The 23,282-nt window shown below is 45.8% G+C and overlaps 2 long non-coding RNA genes across 2 annotated transcripts in view; one reads left to right on the forward strand and one right to left on the reverse strand.

The window, feature by feature from the left end:
* Nucleotides 1-159: 159 nt before the first annotated feature.
* Nucleotides 160-20,574, reverse strand: LOC311605492. The gene is made up of 3 exons (XR_014781985.1): nucleotides 20,450-20,574; nucleotides 17,307-17,401; nucleotides 160-4,582 (listed from the first exon to the last, which is right to left on the reverse strand). It is a non-coding gene; the product is annotated as an uncharacterized lncRNA (long non-coding RNA).
* A 141-nt stretch (nucleotides 20,575-20,715) lies between these two features.
* The window catches only part of LOC311605491, a 123,868-nt gene continuing 121,301 nt past the window's right edge, over nucleotides 20,716-23,282 (forward strand). The window contains exon 1 of the long non-coding RNA XR_014781983.1: nucleotides 20,716-20,820. This is a non-coding gene — a long non-coding RNA (uncharacterized lncRNA). The remainder of the gene's footprint in view (nucleotides 20,821-23,282) is intronic.

Genomic DNA, 23,282 nt, shown 5'->3' on the forward strand with positions numbered 1-23,282 from the left:
TCCCTGTGTAGACAAGATTGGGCCCAAAGAGATTTGCCTGCCTCTAAGTGATAGGGTTAAAGGCATGTATTATCATGTCAGTCCCATGAAGTATATATATCTATTTGAGATTAGTGTGTGTGTGTGTGTGTGTGTGTGTGTGTGTGTGTGTGTGTGTGTTTGTATATGTGTGTGGTGAGGGTTGTGTACAAGTGTCAGTGCCTGTAGAGACACTGAATCTCCCTGAAGCTAGGTTTACAGGTGGTTGTGAGCCACCCATGTGGGTGCTAGGAATTGAACTTAGCAAGAGCAAGAGGTGCTCGTCACCCCTGAGCCATATCTGCAGCACAAAGGAAATCTTTCTCCTTCACCCCCTCTCAAAAAGCTCAAAGCTCCGACTTCCTGTGGTTATCTGTTGATTTCAAGGATCATCTCAGATGTTTGCTTTCTACATACATAGAACATTTTCTGCTCCCCATCAAGACTTGTCCCCTTGCTGGGTGTGGTGGTGCACACCTTTAATCCCAGCACTTGGGAGGCACAGGCAGGCGGATCGCTGTGAGTTCGAGGCCAGCCTGGTCTACAAAGCGAGTCGAGGACAGCCAAGGCTAACACAGAGAGACCCTGTCTCGAAAAACAAAACAAAACAAAACAAACAAACAAATACTTGTCCCCTTTGTCTGTCCCTCGCTTGACCTCCATGTCCACTTGAGTGACGTGCCCTCCACTGGTTCTCATTTGGAGTCCAAAGATCCTGACAGGCTGATATTTTAAAGTAATGAGTCCATTATTTGTCTCCTGACTTAGTTAAATATTAACTGACAAATATGTCTGTGTTTATTGGGCTTTATCAAAAAACTAATTCATATTCTTTTCATAGTATATTAAAAATAACTGTGGTAAATGTGTCACAAATGAAAATATTTGAATATTATTAGTTGATAATTGAAAACTTAAGCACTATTTTACATTAATGAAGCAGGGCACAGGTTGCAATCGGGACAAAAAGGAGGGTCAATTAAACCCTTTGCTCAAATTATCTTTGCTTCAATCCCCAAAATTGCCACAGGTGCCCATCCTCATGTTGCCACAGCCTCTCCCCTCCCCTGCTGGAGGGCAGCACTTGAACCCCAGACAGCTGGTGGTTGGTGACTATTTTCTACATTTTCAGGGCAACAGGAAAAACTGTGGACCTGACAGGGAAGATGGGGTGATCCAAAGACAGACAGTACACACAGATACCATGGAGGGACCACCCTGTCTCTCTGCCTCTCTCTCTTGTTCATATTTTGAGGAGGTGGGTGGGAAGTTGGCCCTCCCTTGGTGAGTGACAGACCTCTGAGGACAACTGCTCACCAGAACCAACAAGGCTGCTCTTTGTAGAATCCTAACTTAAGAACGGCGTAGAGCTGACAGGGTGACTCTTGTGGCACTCTTGAGTGTGCATGCAGCCCTGGGTTCAACCCTAGCACCACAAAGTACCACTGTTATAAAGGTCTGCTGACATGCTTTAAGGGAATGCTGACAGGGTAGGGTATTGTCATGGTGATGATTGAATTCGGAACCCACTCACTGCTCAGGCCCTGCGTGACCCACCATGGCATTCCTCAAAGGACTCACAGTGTGGGCCTCCTGTGGTACCCAGAGGAGACCCACTGAACCAACAAATCAGGGATTGGCCCCAGACTTGACAACTCAGCACTTTTGTGCTTGTTGACAGCCAGACAGCATACCCACACCAAGGCTGCAAGGCTGTGTGCCATCTACATAGCTACACAGGGACGTGTGCCCTTTGCCCTGACTGTTCAGTCATCTTATGACTTGGAGAGATAAAGGAGGTGTGCTTATGCAATTGTGACACGGGCAGGCAGGTGCAGAGCTGACGCTCATGCCCAGTACATGGTTCTGGTCTAGTTTAAGGAACTGGGTCAGGAGTAGAAGCTGCTCTGGGTATCTGTGTGCAGGGCCCTGGTACTCAATGACAACAGATTATGTGGAAGGGCGTGTGGATGCTAATGGTTGCTTGGCCTCTGTTGTGAAGCCCAGAGTGACCTGGCATTACAGCTCATGGTGCCTCTGATCATCACTGGGACAAGTGTGAAAGCCTGAGACCCACATTGCTCAAGAAGGAACCCTGTCTGGGTCAGTCACCCTGGGCACTTTTCATCAAGGCTGACACGCCTCATTTCTTCACCTTGGTTATGATGGATGCTGTGCCCAGTTCTTCCCCACCCTGATTCCTCCCACCTTGAGACAGGATTTTTATTGTGGAGCTCTGACTGGCTTTGAACTCACAGAGATCAACTCACTTCTGCTTCTCAAATGCTGGGATTAAAGGTGTGCATCACCACGCCCAATCCTGGGTCCAGTTATTAGTACCCGAGTTTTGGGGATGACCATGGGAGTCACTGATTTTCTGAAGATACCCAGGAACTTCAGAGTGAGCTTTGGCTCCAAAGATAGCAGCAGCGAAGCCATAGGCCAACCATCTTCTTTTGTCATGGGGGTCAGTAGTTGCTACTCTTTGTAGAGTCCCAGTTACAATGCACCCATCTTTATAATTGGTTGGGCCTCACAAAGCTGTGTTGATGGTACTGTTTGTAGCTTATGTTTCAGAGGAGACCAGCTGGGCAAGGAGGTGGGCTACACAACCATAGCCACTTTGGGGCCTTTTGGTGGTGGCACACACCTTTAGTCCCAGCATTTGAGAGGCAGAGGTAAACAGATCTCCAAGTTCCAGAACAGCCAAGGCTATATGGAGAAATCCTGTCTCAACACACACCCCTACCCCAGCCCCACAAAAAGAACAGAGGCTCTGTTAGCTCACACACGTCACTGCACATCTGTTTCCCCGGGGACCCTGCAGGATGAACTGGGGCCTTTAGAGGCTGTGGGAGGAGTCACTGCACAGCAGCTGCCCAGTCACAGGAGTTGAGAATAGAAGGCAGCAGGAGAAGACGCTTGGGAAACCCTTCTCCATCATCCATGAACTGGCAGGGCTGCAGGGTGAGGACTGTATAGGTAGAAGTGGGCGCCATGTCTTGTGGAGGGTGCCAGCCTCAGCAGGGATGAGGACTAAGGTGTGAAGCTCTGACTTTGTGGCAGACGCTGGCCTCAGGGAGAGGGCAGGGTGAGGGGTGGAGGGTAGGGAAGAGGAGGTAGAGGGGAGTCAGGCCTTGAAGCAAGGAAATCGAGTATGGCCCAGGATGGGTCTGATTAAGCTCTGTGCTCTTTGGAGTAATCCATGGTGTGAAGGGTTTTAGTGTAAGAATTGGCATCATCATCATGGCCTAGATAGCCCGGCGGATAAAGAGGATCTGAGTTCATGTCTTAGAACCCACATTTAAAAAAACAAACACAAACACAAACAAACAAACAAACTGGATGTGGTGCGCATCTTCTTTAGAGGGGAGTGGGAGTGCTGCCAGGAGCTGATATGTCTCACTGGTATGAAAAGCCTTATGTTATTAAAACACCTTAAGTTCTGTAGCTCTCTGAAGTGTTTGAAGATCATCTATCTAAAGTCTGTCTGTATAGGCAAACACTGCTTGTTTCTAGCTATTTACCATCTGATTAACGTTGAAAACATCTACAGGAGCCTAAATAAAGCTTATTTTTATAACTGACTAAACCAGTACCTAACAAGACTACTAGTTTGATTGTTATAGGTGAATAACTACTAACTTGCATTTCTTAATTACCCTAAATGATTTGTAACAGTAGCTTTCAAGGACTAGAACATTATAGTACATTTTTAAACAGTATGTTGTAACAAAAAGAATCTTTTTTTTTCCCCAGACAGGGTTTCTCTGTGCAGCCTTAGCTGTCCTGGACTCTGTCAAACAGGCTAGCCTTGAATGCACAAAGATCTGTCTGCCTTTGCTTCCCTGAGTGCTGGGATTACAGGCACACACCACCACGCTCAGCTATAAAAATAATCTTAAATTTGTATCAATATACAAAAATCCATACCAATGCAAAATATTTGATACTAGTAGTTTCTTTTTTAGCTTAAAAGTAGATTCATTAATCTACCTTTTTGTCCTGTCATTCCTGTATCTCCCCTTTTTTCTTTTTATCCCTTCTGCCTTTTCCCTCCTAACACTAGATAAGAGAGAAAGAAGGATATAGGAAAGAAAAAGAGAGAGAGAGAGATCAAAGAATCTATCCTCCTTTACTGTGTTTCCTCTCTGACCAAGACCATTAACTTGTAACCAACCCCCTACATGATGACAAACATTCATCACCCATCGAATGACTAAAAACCACACACACACCATCTCTCTGGTGTCAGCGTGCTGTTCTCTTAAAGTTGCTTCCTGCTGTCTGGGGCCAGCCTCACCTTTTGGGAAGCAAATTGTGATGTTGGCCATGTCCTAGGAGAGCTAGCTGTAACATTTGTTGTCCAGTCTCTGTGGGATAAGGAAGTGTAGGTCTTAACCGAAGTCCTGATTCAAGCAGTCTGTGAGGTTGGGACAATCTTAGCCATTTTGAACTTGTTGTGGATGAAGATTTTTGGGGAAACAGCAACGAACACAGTCTGAGAGGCTGGATCACCTGGGATACTTGTCCTGTCTTCATTGGTGTGTCTAGTCCTTTTGTCCTGAAACAAAAACTTTTAAAGGTAAAATACATCTCTGCATTAACAATGTAAGGATTGTGCAGTGTGCGCCAATCTGTTAAGGACGATTCTCTGCTCTATGTTTGAGCAGGTGAAAAGCATCAAACTTTGTAAGTCCACTTGGAGTGTGTAACTAAACTGTGATATAAACCTCCATCCATGCCATATGAAAGGACTCCTGAGAACTCTGTAGCCAACAAGGTGTATTGGCTACTCAGAGACATTCACGTCTCAGCCAGTCTCAGAGCTGTTCCCATGTAGAGGGATCAGCAATCATGTCACCTGTTTCCTTGTTCTTGGTTTCTTTCTTCATGTCTGCAGCCAAGGTTTTCCCTTGGTCAAATATAATCTTTATTAATTTTGAAGGAATCCACAGCTTTTCACTTCCTGTTGTGAAAGGTACAACCATTCCCCTAACACAACACATGTCCTAACATCCGTTCTGAAGTTAGCACATCCTTATAATTTATGGACCAGTTTAATTGAGCAGTCCTTTGTGAAACCAGTGTTTTTAAGCAGCTGTGCTACCTGCCTAGTTGACATTTTATAACATTTAAAGTCAATAAAGCATTATTTACTCTATCTCTGGGAGATTTCATAACCCCCCTCTGTTTAATAAGCATTTATTTACTTTAAAGTCTTGTTAGATCTCTCACAATTGCTTGTACTGTAGGATTGTAAGGTATACAAGTAACATGTTTTATGCCATGATGTCTAAAAAATTGTTGCATTTTCCTGAATATGTGTGCTAGAGTATCATCAGCTTCAGTCTGCAAAGGCATCTAATTTCTAATAAATGTGCATAGAATCAGTCTTTTCAGAACTCAAGGCAAAAGCCCATTGAAATCTTGAATATGTATCAGTTGTACACCATATTAGCCATTGTAGTTGAGGGCCAGATTTTAATATGGCTGACAGTAAAGCTCTCCAACCTTTTGGAATGATACGGTTTTGTGTGGCTTAGTTATTGTTTTACATAAATTCAATACATGCCATGAGACATTATTGCTTCTTTAAATCTCCTTAAGTCCAGTGCCTCTTTGCATTGCCATCCAAATTCCTCAAGCCTTTATGGATTTCTCTTGTCTAGAACTACCTTTATTGCTGTTGTTGTAGGCTTTAGATTGGATTTTTCTGAAGATTACTTATTCTAACTTAAAGAACCCTCTAATCTCTGTTCTAATCTAGTAATCCATTCCTCAGTCTTTTCCTTACCTAAGTCCGCTTTATTCTGATTTTTTTTCTTAAAGAGAATATACAAAATTGTAATCATTATTGAATTATAAAAATAATAGTAATGATGATAATCAGAACAAAATTATACAGGATCCAAGTGCCCTCTGCCATTTCATTCTCCATTTTTTTCCCAATTTCTCTAACTCCTTTCTTTGCAGACTTCACTTTACTGTTTTTAAATTAACTGTTCCTTTCTATGACTTGTTTCCCAGTTTCTTTTCCTTCTTCAGCACTTAAGCCCATTCAAACATACTGCACCTGATCAGAGGTTTTTCTCAGTCTGGATCTGGTGTTCCTTCTGCGGTTTAGCATGTGGCGACTGGAGACTGGCTTTGCCCCATCAGGTCAGTCCAGCAGTCTATACCATTGGTTCCACCTTTTGACAGCACGGAATGGTGGTTGTACCTTTCACAACAGGAAGTGAAAAGCTGTGGATTCCTTCAAAATTAATAAAGATTATATTTGACCAGGGGAAAACCTTGGCTGCAGACATGAAGAAAGAAACCAAGAACAAGGAAACAGGTGACATGATTGCTGATCCCTCTACATGGGAACAGCTCTGAGACTGGCTGAGACGTGAATGTCTCTGAGTAGCCAATACACCTTGTTGGCTACAGAGTTCTTAGGAGTCCTTTCATATGGCATGGATGGAGGTTTATATCACAGTTTAGTTACACACTCCAGGTGGACTTACATTGTTGGCTAGCCCATGCCAAACCTCTCTGACCCACCACACTTCTGCAAGGCTTTTACCTGTGGGCACTGGCAGCAATGCCAGGTGGGCATCAGGCATCACGGATGCAGCAGACTAGGGCACAGTGGGCCCAGACTGGTTTGCAGTTTCTGCCCACTGCATTTGTAGCTGCTGGCCCGAGAAATCCCGTCTCTGGGAAGTCTTTCCCACAGGCTACAGCACATGGGGTAGGCGGCTTCTGTATTCCAAAGGTGGTAGTTGAGGGACAGGGCTGAAGGCACCAGTGGTCAGTTGGAACATTGATGAACAAGTCTGAGCCACTGTGATGCTCAGTCTCCTGTGCACTGAGGCTCTGCTCTGCTCACTCTTAAAGGGACCAAGCCTTCTGCCTAGATAGGGCACTGTGTCAGGAAGCGTTTATTCTCTGCCTTCTGTCGGGAACTTTTCTCAGGCCCTACGCTTGGATTTCTGCCTACCACAATGATTGTTAATTATCACCAGACTGTCTTGATCCATCAGCTCCCAATACTGACACAGAGACCTTTTATTATTTATTATAGGCCAGGCCTTAGCTGGCTAATTCCCAACTAGCTCATATAACTTAGTTAACGCATTTACTGTAGCCATATTTGCCATGTGGCCCATTACCTCTCCTCAGTTCCAGTAAGTCCCACTTCCCCCATGTCTGGCTGGTGAATGCCTCTCAATTCTTCCCACAGTTCCCATCTCTGCCTAGAAGGCCTGCCATTCCTCTCCTGCCTACCTACAGGCTGTCACCTCTTTATTAAACCGATCAGAAGGTGATGGAGGGGTGCTTACAAAGCACACTAAGACAGGTAATGCTCCATAAAAATTACAATACCAAAGTCAGACAAGACTCAGCTCCCTGCTGGCACCGAAGTCAGCCCTTGAGTCATACAAAGACAACCTTTACACAGTGCACAAGAGACTACCCCAACACTCATCAGCCACTGGCTTTCCCATGGCTGCTCGGCTGTTTTCTTTGTCTGGTGGGCCACATGAACAGGAGCCTGGCTAGGCTGAGAGCAGTCAGGTCTCCTGGCTAGGCCTCCATACACTCTTGAATCTTGCTGTTGAGATGCCTTCTAGTGCTCCAGCCTCTAAACTAAACATCTAGAATGCTTCATGGCTCTCCATACAGCCGTGGGAGCCATTTTATAGCAGGCACTTGGACCTCCCACAAAAAAAACCAACCAACCAACCAAACAACAACAACAACAAACAACAACAAAAACCCAGCAGCTCATTGTCATTAGGTGACAGCTGAGGACAGAAGATGCCTGATGGTGGGGTTCACCAAGAAGGTTCTAGAGACATTTGAAAGTTGGCAGCTGTACCCCCTTGACCATTTCAAAAGTAATGAATCCCTTTCACTTTCAGCTTTGGAACTGGTTGAATGAATCTTTCTTTCGTGCAGTGTGCAGAAAGTAAAGTGTTTGGGCAAGCAAGATAAGGTCAGTTCTGAGCAGCCTCTCCCCTACTGGGTGATATTTCTTTTTAAGTTGTCTACTAGAAAGGCTTTTTATGAAGCCTTTCATTCGAATGCATCAAAATGTGACTACAAGATTTGTGTGACATATCATGAAAGGCAGGCAATGACAGTGACGTTTAACTTGACAGGAGGGAGTTCTGACAGTGAAAAGCTATTACGTAGTGCTATCTTCTTGTTTGAGGCTCAGGATCATATGTGGCTTGTGCTGGCCTTGAAGTTACTATGCGGTGGAGGATAACCTTGAACATCTGACCCTTCTGCCTCCTTCTCCCCAGTGCTGGAATTGCAACCTTTCACCACCCCATTTAGTTTATAAGGTGCTGGGCCTCAAAGCCAGGATTGTGTGTATACAAGGCAAGGCGAGGCAAGCACTCCACCAACTAAGCCTTACTCTGGCCCCAGCTTATTTATTTTTAGCATCCCACAGTGACTATTTGACTTGCTCAAAACATAGAATTACTTGATTTGTATCTAGTCTTTGTGGAAATGTCTTCTGTGTGACCTGAGATTGTTAATCTGCTCTAATCTGCTCTTGAGAAATTGGGTGCCCGGTGTCTGTACTGGCCCATCAGTGATGTCAGTGCTCCCAAGAGCAGTTGTGATGTTGTGACAGCACATACTCTCTGGGTTCACATCACTCCCCATGACCTATGGTTTCTGTATGTCTGTGTAAACATCCTTTATACAGACAAATGTGTCTCCTGAATTTCCTGGAAAAAAATTTGGACATGTTTAGAACTTTAGATTGTGTTTGAAATTGTCCAGGCATAGGGTTGAGGTGCTAAGAAAGAAAAATAAAAGGCAGATCTTGGCCCTACTCTAACCTTGCGTCTCCAGCTTCATGTCTACTGAAGATGGAGGATGGGTGCCACATGTGTGCACAGCTCAGCATGTCTGCTCCCCAGACCTAGTACAGGGTACCCAGGGAGGAGCCTCTGGACTTCAATCCTCCACATGTACTCACACTCCACTCCTACTTGCCATGACCCTGGGGTCATGGTGGAGGAAAAAAACCCATCTCAGTTGAGGGTCCACTTTCGGTATAACTCACGTGACAAAAGTCACCACCTAAGTGTACAATCCAGTGTTTAAGTGGATTCAGAGTTGGACAACTGTGTCATGACCCAATTCCAGGAGGTTTTCTTTTGTGCTGCGCACAGGCTCTGGCTTCAGACTCCAAACACTATATTGAGAAAGAACAGAGAAAGTGGGGTACACTTGCACCACTCCTGATTTCAAAAGAATGCCCCAGTTGCCTTGATGTTCAAGTTATAGCAGACCAAACCCTTCAACTGTGAGCCAGAAAACCTTTTTCTCCCTGTAGCTGCTTTTATCACAGTGACAGGGAAAGGAACAAAAATAGCTCATAAAATAATAGTAAGAATTATAAATCTTCTGAACAGCCAAGGAAGCATTGCCAGGCAAAGAGACAGAGAGCAGAACGGAGGACACCTTTACCTGCTGTACCTCTGATGGATCAATATATAAAGCCTAAAAAGAATCAAGTAATCTCACCAAAAAGGGCCAATTGAAATGAGAAGGCACTTCTCAAAAAACAGAGTATAACTGGCCGGTAAATACCTGGAAAAAATGTTCAACATCCACAGTCCTTGAAATGCAAAGCCCAAACCACAGCAAGACTCCATCTCAGCCTGTGATGACATCCTTAAACAATTGCTGATGGGATGTGGGGAGAAGGGGAACTCTTACATACTGCTGGTGAGAGTGCAGATGAGTCTAGTCATTGTGGAAATTGGTATGGAAGGTCATAAAAAAACCCTACAATTAGAGCTACCATGTGATCTAACAGTATCATGCCTAGATAAGTCCATGTGCAACACAGCTGCCTGCACATCCATATTCACTGCAGCTCTGTTCACAGCAGGCGAATTACAGAGTCAGCCTAGGTGTCTACCAACAGATGAAAGGATGCAGAAAGTGCAACATATGTTTGTGTGTGTGTGTCTGTCTGTCTGTCTGTCTGTGTGTGTGCTGTTTACACATAACAAAAGGAAATCTGCAAAACCGTGGATTAAATAGGAGATCACCGTACTAAACAAGGCAGATTCAGAAAGACAAATATCTCATGTTTCCTTCATACACTTCAAGGTTTACTCTCTCTCTCTCTCTCTCTCTCTCTCTCTCTCTCTCTCTCTCTCTGTCTCTCCCTCCCTCTCTCTCTGTCTCTGTCTCTCTCTCTCTGTCTCTCCCTCCCTCTCTCTCTGTCTCTGTCTCTGTCTCTCTCTCTCTCTGTCTCTCTCTCTGTCTCTCTCTCTCTCTCTCTCTCTCTCTCTCTCTGTCTCTCTCTCTCTCTCTCTCTCACACACACACACACACACACACACACACACGTGGAAGGGGAATTACTTGGGGAAATGAAGGGTATTAGTGGCAGCAGGGAGAATGCACAGGGTGATGTAATAAATGCATAATGTCAAAGTACATGACATGCTTAAGAAAAACAGTACAAATGCACACAATTTTAAAAACAATATTCATATTTACTTTATGCATGTGGGCACCCACATGTGCGTCTGTGCGCCACATACACACCTAGTGGAGGGCATTGGGTCCCCTGGTACTGGAGTCATGGAAGGTGGTGAGCTGCCATGTGGAAGCTTGGAATTGAATCTGGGTCTTCTAGGAAAGCAGCCAGTGCTCTTAAACTGCTGAGCCATCCCTTCAGCACTTACACTAATTTTTTTTTTAATTAAAAAAAATCCTGAAAATTTTAAGGTATTCTGAGAGAAACAGTCACTGGGCCTTTGTCACTAGTGGAGTGCTCTACTGACAAAGGATCAGGTGAGTTCTTCAGGGTGGACTGAAATGACACTAGAGATTTAACCCACAGTCATTGAAACAAACACGAGCACCAGTTAAGGTGAAAAATGCATAAAAGACAGTGTGAGCATGTTTTCATGTGTGACTTCTTTTCCCTCTAATCAGAATTAAAAGATGATGTCATAAAGCAGTCATTATGCAGCTGTTGTGATGGCCTCACGATGCACAAGGACTTAATTGTATAGCAATGCAGTGCAGAGGGAAGGAAGGGCTACAAAGCTGCCTACAAGCAGAACTTTTATAGATGGTTGAAATTAAGTTGGCATCAATCCAAAATAGATTTTATAAGCTGAAATAATAATAAGAATAACTTCCAGAAAGCTCATTAACGAACCAAGTATATGTAGCAAAAAGATGACAAAGGAAGCAAAATGCTGTACTAGGAAAAACACAGAAAATGCAGAAATGGGAAGAGAAGATAGAGGAGGGAAAAAGGAATATTGAGAATAGGAGGGAAAAGGGAGAAAAAAGGAAGAAGAAACTGAGAATGAGGAAGAAGGAGAAGAGGAGGAGAAGGAGAAGAGAAGGGGAGCGCGAGAGGAAAAGGAGGAGAAAACAGTAGTCTCTGCTGTGACATTTGGATATACAGTAGCGAATGGCAGAAGTGAGTCCTACACTAACATGACAGGCATTGATTATCAGCCATTAAGCTCCCATTTCAGAGGCAGAATGGGTGGAATGGTGTAAACATGGATGCATCTAAAAGCAAAGCTCTAAAACACATGGAAAGACCCTTGACTGATGGGGAAGGATGCTAGGCAACTATTCCTTGTTGAGTAATAAATCCAACAGTAGGAGCTACAGACTCCAATACCTCTCTTTCAAAATGTATCGGAACTTGGCAGATTCCTAAGGAAAGAAAAGGATGAAAAAAAGACTTCAAACCAACATGACTCAGTAGATGCCTACTGAGCACCCAGGAGCAACAGAACAGGACACACAGCCCTCTCCAGGACAGAACACATACCCATGGAGAAAAAAAGATTGACGTCCATTCAAAGAGTGCTTGTCAACTATAATGATATGGAATTTGAATTTTTTAAGAAAAGGAAACTGAAGCCCACAAATAGAGCATAAACACGATCCTTAGAAAGTATAACACATATGCTTTGAGATGAATAAAAACAGAAGCTACCTGGGTTGGAGGTCCCCAAGACTCCCTTGAGGCCTGGTCAGGCAGTAATTCACTACAGAAGAATGTGTTGCCCGGCAGCACTGGAGAAGGCACAGGACAAAGGTTAGGGGAGGCAGGCTGCATCCAAGGGTCTCTCTGCTGGGGAGGTCACGCAGGATGTGTCTAGCTCTTGTGATGGGTTGGTGTAAAGCCTGTGTGAAGCATTGCCAGCAGCTTTCTGGAGTCTTCTAGAGACCAGGAACCTTGCTAGGAGCATCACACAGATGCAGTCTGCACAAAGAACATCACAATTTATCTTTCTAAAAGGACAGGGGGTGGCAGGAAATACGCTATTTGTACAGTTAAGCACAGCTCCTCTTAGGGTTTTGAATTCTTTTTTCTGGTGCCTCAGTTACTTCCCGGCCTGTGGTTTCTGTTTCCAAGGAGCTTTGGCTGGAATTTGAAAGTGTCATACTGCTGGCTTGCTTTTTCACTTTTGGTCTGTGTGTCTGTTGAGATGGATGCATCCTAGTTCTTGCATTTTATTTTCCCCCCACACTTTTTTTTAATTTGTTCTCTTTTGTATGGGTCTTCTTAGTAGGTAGTCTGCACTTGGGATTATGATCCTCATAGACAGCTGTAACAGGAGCACTGAGGACAATAACCCTGGTATGAAAATGCAGAGCAAAGCAAATGGGTACTTGACATTCCCACTGGTGTTAGGAAGCAAAGAAACTCAGATTCTCATAGGTTAAATGGACTTGAAAAGTCATTAAAGCCAAAGATAGGTAGAATTAAGTAAAAAGAGGGGGCTGGAGAGCTAGCTCATGGGTGAAGAGTGCTTAGCACTCCTGCAGAGGACTTGAGTTTGGTCCTAGCACCCACATGGCAGCTAGTAAACACATGTGACTTCAGTTCCAGGAGTCTGATGACCTGACCTCAGAGAACACTGCATGAGTATGACGCACATACATATAGTCAGGCATACACAAGTTAATGGGTGGATGAATAGGTGGATGGATGGATGGATGGATGGATGGATGAATCTTTTTAGGAAAGTAAACAGAATAGGGACAGGCAAAAGGAGGAAATAGGGAACAAGAAAGCAAGAATATAGGTTAAAAGTAAGAGAGATAATAGAAGTAGCAGTCATAAAGCCTAATCAAGCAAGATAAAACCAAAAAGCAATTAAAATGCAGATGTGGAGATTTAACATGAAATGAAAAAGAAAACAAAATAAAATTACTAATAAGAACGACACTACTAATTCCTTGTGCTGGGATAAATGTAGATTTCCCCCATCCTCTAAGTTGTCTTTTACAGGCAGCTCTGTCACCGAGAGAACAGCCTGTTTCTAGGTTCAAGCACTGTAGACCCAGTGGGCTGTGTGCAAACTGCCATCTCTCTGTCCTGCCCAGGAATCGGCCTCTGAGAGCTTCCCAGCCTTTGGCATGGAATGCCCCTTCAGCATAGTGCTCATCTTGGCATCTTTTATCCTCTGAGCTGCATGGTTGGTCACACTTAGTGTTCTGGGTTGTCGGGGGGTGGGGGGGCTGGGGGGGTTGGAGGGTGGGGGGTGTGGGGGTGGGTAGGGAGGTAGAGGAAGGGCTGAGCCTGCACTGGTTTGCTGGTTTCCTCTGAGCAGGATTCAGGCTGCTTTTCTGACAGTGTCACAGAATATGCCTGGGGATATTGCACTCATTTGTTTGTCTCAGGGTGAACTTTCCTCTGGTGTCTGTGTGGTGTGGTTCCCAGGACTGTCATTGTACTTGATAGGTGATCTGGACTCTCCGTCTCTGTCTCCAAGCACTCCATCACTGTCTGTCTGTCTGTCTGTCTGTCTGTCTGTCTGTCTGTCTGTCTCTCTCTCTCTCTGTCTCTGTCTCTCTCTATCTCTCTCTCTGTCTCTCTGTCTCTCTGTCTCTCTCTGTCTCTGTCTCTGTCTCTCTCTCTCTGTGTCTGTGTCTGTGTCTGTGTCTGTGTCTGTGTCTGTCTCTGTCTCTGTCTCTGTCTCTGTCTCTGTGTGTGTCACACTCCACACAGGATGGAACCTGGAGCCTCACTTATATAGGCAGGACTCTACCACTAAGCTACATCTTCAGCCCTCTTTTTACTTGGACACAAAAATCTCAATAACCTGCCCATGATGGCCTCAAACTCCCTCTGTAGCCCAGGCACAATCCTCCTGCCTTAGCAGATCCCCAAATAGCTGGGAGTAGAGGCCTGCCTGCATGGGCTAGGTCCGCATTTCCTAGTTTTCTCCATCTGAGCTGTGGATGTGTCAGCCCTACCACCTTTAAGGCAGTGCCCTAGGAAAGGTTGTGTTCAGTCTGTTCAGAACCCCTTGCTCTTAACCCTGCTGCCCCGAATGCCTCTGCCTCTGACCCTTGCCGCATCTCAGTGAGGCTCTCTGACTGACTGGCCTCTGAAGTTTTTCAAGCTTATTGGGTACGTGTGTGTTTAAATCTGCTGTTGAACTGGGGGCCCATTTGGCCATTATCTTTCCAAATGTGTTCCTAATCCACTTCATAGGTCTCCCGCCATTCATGTCGGCGCACTCAGAGAGACTCCGCGGGTCTCCTGTGGTGCTTGTTTCCGTTCTATCTTTCTTCTGTCTTTAGATTTGGTGGCTTCTGCAGTCGTCAGGCTTACTACCTTGTGCCCTGCCATCACGGTGCTACTTTGGGGTCAGCATTTTGGTAAGCTTTCCACCATCGTGTTGTAGTTTGGTTTTAGGAACTATCTTTGGCTCATCCCTGGTTTCTCTGTATTAACATTCCTTGTCTGGTCAGACCTCATTCTCAAACCTTTCTCTAACTTTTTACACACTCTTAAAAACATTTTTTAAAAAGCCCTTGTGTGTGCACGTGCGCATGCTCACATGCACATGTGAGTGAAGGTGCCCACAGAGGCCAGAGGAAGCAGATCAGATCCCCTGGAGCTGGGGTTAAAGGCAGTTGTGTGTCACTAAACATCGGTACTGGGAGCAAAACTCAGGTCCTCTGTAAGAGCAGCAAGCCTTCTTAACCATGGGTGGTCCCTCTAGCCTCTTTGCACACAAAGCAGCTGGTTTGATTTCCTGTAGTATATGTAGTAGTAACTTCTAGACTCCCAGGCTTTCTCTGGTGCACAGTCTTCTGAGGGTTCCTCTCCTTACATGGATCTTTCTACATTATATATGGCTTTTGAATAATGGACATTTAAAATAATACAATGTAGCAACTGTGGAAACCTGGTTCTGGGGCCCCCTCCCCCACCAGCCAGTCTAGGCTGGCAGTTCCCCTGCTGTTTACTTACTAACTTCCCTAGTTCTGAATTTGTTTCTTATAATCGGCTAGTAATTGAGATGAGAGATCAGCATGCAGGTGCATATGCATGTATGTGTGGAGTTTGTGGGGGCCAGGGTCCGGTGACCTCGGTGTCATTTATCAGGGACTGTCCTCTTGTTTTTGAGACAGAGCTTCTCACCAGACTGGGAACTCACCAAGTGGGCTAGGTTGGGCAATTAGTGAGCCCCAGGGACCTCCTACATCTGCCTCTTCAACGTTAGGATCACAAGCATGTGCTACCATGCCTGGCTTTTACATTATTTCCGGGGCTTGAAGTCAGGTCCTCTTGCTTGCACGGCCAGCACTGTTCTGATTCCGAGATGCCCCTAAATTCCTTAACTAGGAAGTACCCAACTCTTATGGGGTGTCGTGCGGCAACTCTGCCTTTGCCTCCACTTCTTCCTCTGTAGAGACTCAGGTCAGTGGGAGCTGAGAGCAGTAGCCTCTGTCTCTTCCATGAGCCTGTGTACGGTTCCTCATATGTGTGAGAGAGGCCTTGGTTCCCTGTTCACGCCTGGCTGCTGCTCTGAAGAGGTCCCAGGGTGGGGTCTCTGGGGCTGGATGCGGATGCCCTTCCAGTTCGCTTTATCTCTTGGGTCGCCAGAGCTGATGGCTCAAGCAACAGATCAGGATTGAAAGAGGGAAGAAGAAAAGGAGAGCCCAAGGTTTCTTCTCTAGGGACTGGCTATACCGTGGCCGAGGAGGAGAATTTAAACTGACCACAATTTTCCTATGGCTTATAGCTTATAGCTAGAGACTGCATGGAGCTTGTAAAAGGAGGCTCTTTGATCTGTAGATGGGCCTCTTTGCGGAGATCTCCAGTAAGCTAGTGTAAACTTAGGCTTATTAGCCATAGAAGGCTGATGGCCCTGAGTCTGCTAACTTATTTGTGACTCTATAGGGAGATAAGAAATAAGAGAGAGATAGAAAATAAGTCACTCACACTCATACATTCAAGAGAAAAGGTGGATGAAATTAGGCATCTCGACTTCAACTGAAGTCAGGTTTCCCAATCTTAGCACTGCTTATTGTAGAAGACCATACTTACCCCTTCTGAGAAAAGGGGATTACCTCATAGTTGAAAAATGGCAATTAACCACAAAAACAGATGAATTCTAAAATACAACAGGTTACATGTTTTAAAGCTAAATATTTCTTATCTGAGTATTCATTACATAAGTTCACAGTGAGTTCAGAGTGACGAGGCCTAAAAGTTACAAGAACATACAATTTATCAATTAGGACTGACCTAACTATACATTATCTAGCTATCTTTTGGTTCATAATGAGTTCAGGACAAAAATTTTATCTGCCTTTCATTCTAAGAAACAGAGTAAATTCAGACATCTCTAGGTAGCTTCATTCCAACTTGGGTTCATGGGAAGTTCAAGCCAACTTGCCCATACTTATGGTGAAATACCAGGATTCGTGGTGCCATCTGGAGTGAAGGCTTATCTGAGGTCATAAATGTACTTCCAGGCTATCCCTAGAGAAGTATCCGGAGATCCAAAAAGGTATTTATTGCAGCCAATTTAACTTTTAAAATTATTTGAATCAAATCAGGAAGTTCCATAATCAGGGTTAATTCATCTGAACGACAAACAAGATCCTGTAGGAAGTTGGCTCAATCAGAGCTGGTCAATACCCAGAAGTGACAGTTCACACCAATACCAGATGTTTTTACTTTTTTGTTTTTCGAGACAGGGTTTCTCTGTGTAATCTTTCTTGGCTGTCCTGGACTCGCTTTGTAGACTGGGCTGGCCATGAATGTAGTCCTGGCTGTCCTGGACTCACTTTGTAGACCAAGCTGGCCTTAGACTCACAGTGATTCACCTGCCTGTGCCTCCTTGGGTGCTGGGATTAAAGGCATGTGCCACCATGCCTGGCTCTAATGCCAGATTTTAGAGAGATGCAGCAATGCACAATTGACAGGGTAGTCAGAGGTTGGAAGCCATCCTGGGGTACATCATGATACAGACCTTGCAAATACCGGATCATCTCCAGAGATCTCTCATGCCCACTGAACGTCCCAAATCAACGGCTCCTGACAGCATGTCAGAGGCGGGAAGCAGTTCTGGGGGTGAATCACAGTACAGATCTTGTGAATACCAGATCACCTCCTAGACAGCCCACATGCCTAGTGAGCTCCTTCAACAGGGTGGCTCTTGGCAGTTCCCGAGACTGTCTGAGCTGCTCAGAGCATCTTGTTTCCCGGCATCTTCTTTTAACTCTCTATCAGTTTCCTATTGGCTCATGTGGCATCATTCAGCTGATGGCGATTCAGCCTCGTGTACCATGGACTCTTTCAAAATATTTATTTTTATTATTTTAATTATGTGTATGTGGGGATAGGGTGTATGCATGTGAGCACAGGTTCACTGCAAGGCCAGAGGCATCAGATCCCCTGGAACTGGAGTTACAGGTAGTTGTGAGCCACCTGATGTGGGTCCTGGGAACTAAACTCTGGTCCATTGGAATATCCAGATACGCTCTTAACCACTGACTCATGTCTCCAAGCCCATGTCATGAGCTTTTACTGATCAACCTAGTGTACAGAGTAACTTTCTGATGGAAAAACTAGCATTTATTAAATAATAATAATTACTTATTATTATTATTATTATTTATTATTATTACTATTTCAGTTGAAATGTGAACATGTCTCATCTCTCACATGAAAAGTTTAGTTGTGAGATAGGTGTGGTGGTGCACACCTTTAATCTCAGCACTCGGGAAACAGGCAGGCGGATCTCTGAGTTCAAAGCCAGCCTGGTCTACAAAGTGAGTCCAAGACAGTCAAGGATATACAGAAACACAGTCTCAACGAAAGAAAGAAAGAAAGAAAGAAAGAAAGAAAAGCTTAGTTTTGGTCAAAGATTGGAATTTACTGTGTGTTTTTTTTTTTTCAGTGATTGAAAATGTCTGGCACAGTGTTCACCCAAGAGCTCTGCCTCATAGTAAGTTTGGATGTCTGTAAAGTGTATGTCATTATGTGGCCCCAGTGTCTAAACACATGGCCAGGAACAAAGCAAACTGAACAGAAGTAGAGCGTTGGTCAGTGAAAACCAAAACTGGTTACTGAAATCTCAGCCTTTGTTATTTTTTGGAAGCAGTGCTTCTGGGCTGCTGAGTTCATACTGCATCCTTGGTGGTTTAGATCATGGCAGGGCCAAGCCTTCAGGTGAGCCGATCAGACTGTGGGGCAGGTGCCCAGTGCAGGCTTAGGATGTGAGAACATCCAAGGATCCTTTCTGCAAAAGAAACAGGCATGAGAAAAGAAGGGGAGAAGAGGGGAGGGAAAGGGGAAGGAGAAAGGAAAGGTAGAGAGGGAAAAGCAGGAAGGCGGGTAAAAGGAGGGAGAGGTTTGGTTAAGTTTGATGGTCCCTTTTTGCTGATGTGTCAGAGAACTAGGTGTCTTCCCGTTTTCTTCTATAACGCACCCTTGGTCCTTGGCTCTGAAGACTTTTCAGGCAGATGTGTCATGGAGAGCGAGGCCTTCGGTACCAGGTCTGTAGAAGCCCCGAGCACCGCCCCCGCTGCTCACACACACATTGTGCATTGTTGGTGCTAATTACTGGTCCACTCCAATGGAGCGGGAGGCCAAGTTGATGCTGCACTAACAGTTTATGCCTGACCAGCTCCCAGTGCCTGTAATAATTACAGCATATTTGTCTTCAGTATTTCGCAAGCGTTCTTTCTGGATAATACTGGCAGAATTAAGTAACAGCTTCTCGCCAGCGTGGTTGCTCAACAGCATCAAACAGGGACTGATGGAGGGCTATGACGCGCACAGCCCTGGCTCCCCACCCCCCCACACACAACGACCTTTTGCTTTTCTTACGTATAAAATAAGCTATTGTTAGCCTGTGCCTATTGTTCCCATCCCAGACGCCAGGAAGTACTTCAGCAAAACATTTTGCTTTGGAGTAGTTAAAGGACAACCTTTACCGTGGTTAGGAGTAACACAGACAAGCAAGCCACCAGCCTGCCAGCAACCAGGGACTTCAAAGTCTTCCTTTGGGAACTGTGTGGGAACTGACATTTCTGCTTCTCTGTTTGCATCCAACTTTACTATTGGCAACATGTGCCTTGCTGGGGGTGGGGGTGGGGGGGGGTGGGGGGGGTGGGAGGGGGGCACAGGGCATGGTTGTGGTTCTGTCTTGGAAAAGGTCAGCGGGAGACACAACACTGGTTGCATTGTGCAGCCTTGCACTCTGATCCCGGACACGTGCGCACAGGAGCCTGTTATGCAATACAGCCCACAGCCGCAAAGGCCATTTGCACAAGTTTCTCCTTCCTCAAGTTTACTGCCTCCTGAGATCATTAACTCGTGACATAATTCTCGCCCACAAACACAGGCCGCTCAGACAGAGCAGAAATTCCAAAATAAAGCACTTCAGAAATAGCTAAGCATTTTTTTTTTGGACATTTTGCCCTTCCTGCACGATTCACAACAGTTTTTAAAGCCACCGAGTGAAACAGAGAAGCCTAGCCAGGATTTTCGTTTTTAAGCGTGGGAGTGTTGTGTGAGAGAGTTCCTGTGGGAACTCTCTCTTCTGCACTGTTCTGATTATACCTTTCTGTGTTTTAGCTTGCCCCGAACACCAGGTCTACCTCTGTCTCCTGAGTGAGAGACTAATGTGCAATGGCTTTGATGAACGTTTTTAGGGCCACAAGGCGCAGCCTGTCATATTTCCACATACAGTGGAAAATTACTGTGGTGGCTGTTACCGAGTCCATGGGACCAAAACAAGTTAAGTAAATGCCACACTGTGACAGGTTTTTAATCTTATCAAGGGAGCTTGGTCTGACGCGTTGATGTGTCAGGATTCCTTGTTGGGGATGGCACAAGTTCAAACAAAGTAGCCTGGATCAAAGAAAATGTCACTTGACCTGCAACCCTCAGCAGGAAAGGACAGGATCATGCGGACAGTGGAACCAGGCTCTCAGGACTGGAGGGATATCCTGTGTTTTCTGTCATGCCTAGTGTCCAGTGTATGGCTTTACTCTGTGGTCCATTTTAATATAATGGCAGATCCCAGCTCACTGGAGATCGAATCCGAGGTCCCCAGGCATGTAAGCACTTTATCAACCGAGCTATCTCCCCAGCCCCGCCACCTACCTCAGTTTTGTCTGTGCAGTCCTAGGGACGGCCTTGGCTTCCAACAGATCCTTGGAAGCTTCTGTGGCACCTGACAGAGGAGCACGGGAAGGAGAGGGGCTGGGAGTGTGAAGAACCTCCGCCAGCTAAGAGTTTTAGCCACTGCTGGAGAAGCCTCAGAGATAGAACCCTATGGAGGTGTCAACCCCCGTGTTAGAACGTTGGTGGGTGGGGATGTGCACAGACATGATTTAAATAGAGTGGCTGCAGAGGCGGAGTACCTAGACCCAGCACCTGCACTCCAGCTCTTTCTATTCCTCCTCTGCCTGACACTTCAGCTTCCCTACTGGAGAGGAATGTTCCTGCCGGCTCCCACCCTCCCCACCAGGCAGGTAATGACCTCTCTGGAGATACCCGAAAAGGACATGCACATTGGCCAGGGGCTACGTGCTGTCCCCGGCAGCCCTAGTTAGGCCTCTGCCCTAGGTCAGGAGGGTAGTGTGGGAGACACCTGTCATCCTTAGCTGTGGTTCTGTCAGCTGTCCAGTAGAGTTTGGCTGGGCCTGATTAGGCTTCTGGATCTCTGAGTGATGGGTGTGTTTCTCTGTTTACCTCTGCACTCAGTGTGTCCAAATCCTCCAGTGGGCAGCTTGGGAACCCAAGAAAGCCCCGAACTGTTGTCTGGTATCCTCCCTGTGGCTAACTCCCTGACACACACCTCACTGTCTCCCAATGTTTTAAGAGCTGTTGAGTTTGTAAAGTTCTGATTCCCTGGCTGTCGGCCATTTTATGTGCATTTTCCTACACCAGTGGTAGTTATTATTCTCAGCATGAGCTCTTTGGGGCAAATGGGAGCCTGGGTTTTAAGGCTTGGAGAGAAGTTCTGGGAACTTTCTGGGGCAAGATGGTCTGACTCCACAAGTGAACTTCTGCTAGTACCGTGTCCTGTTTCCTAAACAAGCGTCGGAGGAAGAGAATCCATGGCTCCCTTTCTTCTGAACAGTATGCATACTCTAAAGCTATGTGAGGTAGGAACGTCATGGCGCACACTTTTAATCTCAGCACTTGGGAGGCAGAGGCAGGCGGATCTCTTGAGTTTGAGGCCAGCCTGGTCTACAGAGTGAGTCCAGGGCAGCCAAGGTTACACAGAGAAACCTTGCCTTGAAAACCAAACCAAACCAAGCCAAACTAAAACAAAACAACAACAACAAAATAAGTAGGAAGTGCCCACCTCCCCTTTCCAGAGGCCCTGTCCTCAGTGTTTTGCTTCTAAGAACAGGCTTGTGGTAATCTGATTAGTTCTTCAACTTGCTTGCTCCCTGGCTGGGCAGATTGGATAGGGTTTGCAGGTGGAGAAGTGGCCCTGAAGTTCAGAAGGCCCTGGCTGCTCACTACCTCCTCCAGAGCCTCTGCACACTTACCTGGGGCTCCCACCTGCCTGGGCCCAACTTTCACATGCTGGCCCCATTAAGAGCCAATAACGTGGTTACACATTGACTTTTGAACCACCTTCTAGAGAGCCACATTCCAGATCCTCATAGCTGAGATGTTTGGCTGTAGAGTAAGAACAGCAAATCCCCTTAGCTGAGGCTGCCTATGTGTGCCCCTGGTAGCTGAGGCTACCTATGAACAGCCTGCTTGGAAAGGCCAGTGATGCATGCTCTACTGCTTTCAGGAACACATGCCCGTGAGAAGTCACGTGCTCTTGGCAAAGGCCAGCTCTTCTGAGAGCCACAAAGCCCTCATACTTTCACTTGAGGATGATTCTTGTCCTGGCTTTCCCCAAGAAAGGAGTGTGTGTGTGTGTGTGTGTGTGTGTGTGTGTGTGTACATGTGTGTTATATGCACATACACATCTATGGTGTATGTTTAAAGTTGTGTGTGTGAAATGATGTGACACAATAGGCATATGAATGCTCATGTATGTGCGCATGTGTATGGTGTGTGTACGTCATGTGTTTTGAGTGGTGTATGTATCTGTGTGCACATGTTTGCATATGGGTATTTGGAATGTGTGGAATGTATGGCACATGTATGGGTACATGCTGATACATATGTGAACTCCCTATTGCGAATATACCTGGTTTTCTTTCATTATCATTTAGGAAAACAGGGCAAACCTAACACCTAGAGGCTCCAACTTGGCGGTTCCTTGTTCAAGGGATCTTGTGACCTCCTGACACACAGGAGGGGTCTGCTGAGGTGGTCCTGGGGCCACTGGCTGTGCAGCGGCAAGGGTTTCTAGGATTTTAAGACACTCCTAGGATGGGTTGGGTTTATTGTCGGTGCTGCAAAACCTTAAGCGCCCCTCGGCAGCAGTTTAGTATTCAATCTTGTGTGTGCTAACCTTCCAGCGCGCAGGAGAAGCATGACATTACAGACGCAGGTTACTCAAGAGGATGGACAGAGCTAAGTTTAGTGGAGGCTAAAAATGACCTGGACCTGTGGCCAGGTGGGTAGGCCTGCCAGGCACCAAGAGCTCCGATCCCTTACCCTGCCCTCCTACCCCATGCTACCTCCCCCAAGACTGAAGAGCCCTGCCTCTCAGGGGGAACAGTATGATTTTTCTAATGTTACTCATATGTCAGACTGCGGCCCTCCTGCTGTGTTTCAGGCCCTGCTGCCTTTCCAGAGAAGAGCATGAGTCACCACAGAGGCCAGAGGGAGGGAGGGAGGGGCCCCCCGGTCACCGGAAAACTCGAGCAGAGCAAGGGCCTTTTTATAGCTTTCTGAGTAGGCTTTCTTTTCCATAGGTTAATTTTTTATCTGAACAGCCCAGATAAGGTTGGATGGCCTTTTTACAAGAAAACTATTTAAATACAAGGGATTGTTTGAACAGCTTTTTAAAAGGCCA

This window comes from Acomys minous (assembly GCF_964271855.1).
Source record: "Acomys minous genome assembly, chromosome: 9".
NCBI lineage: Eukaryota > Metazoa > Chordata > Mammalia > Rodentia > Muridae > Acomys > Acomys minous.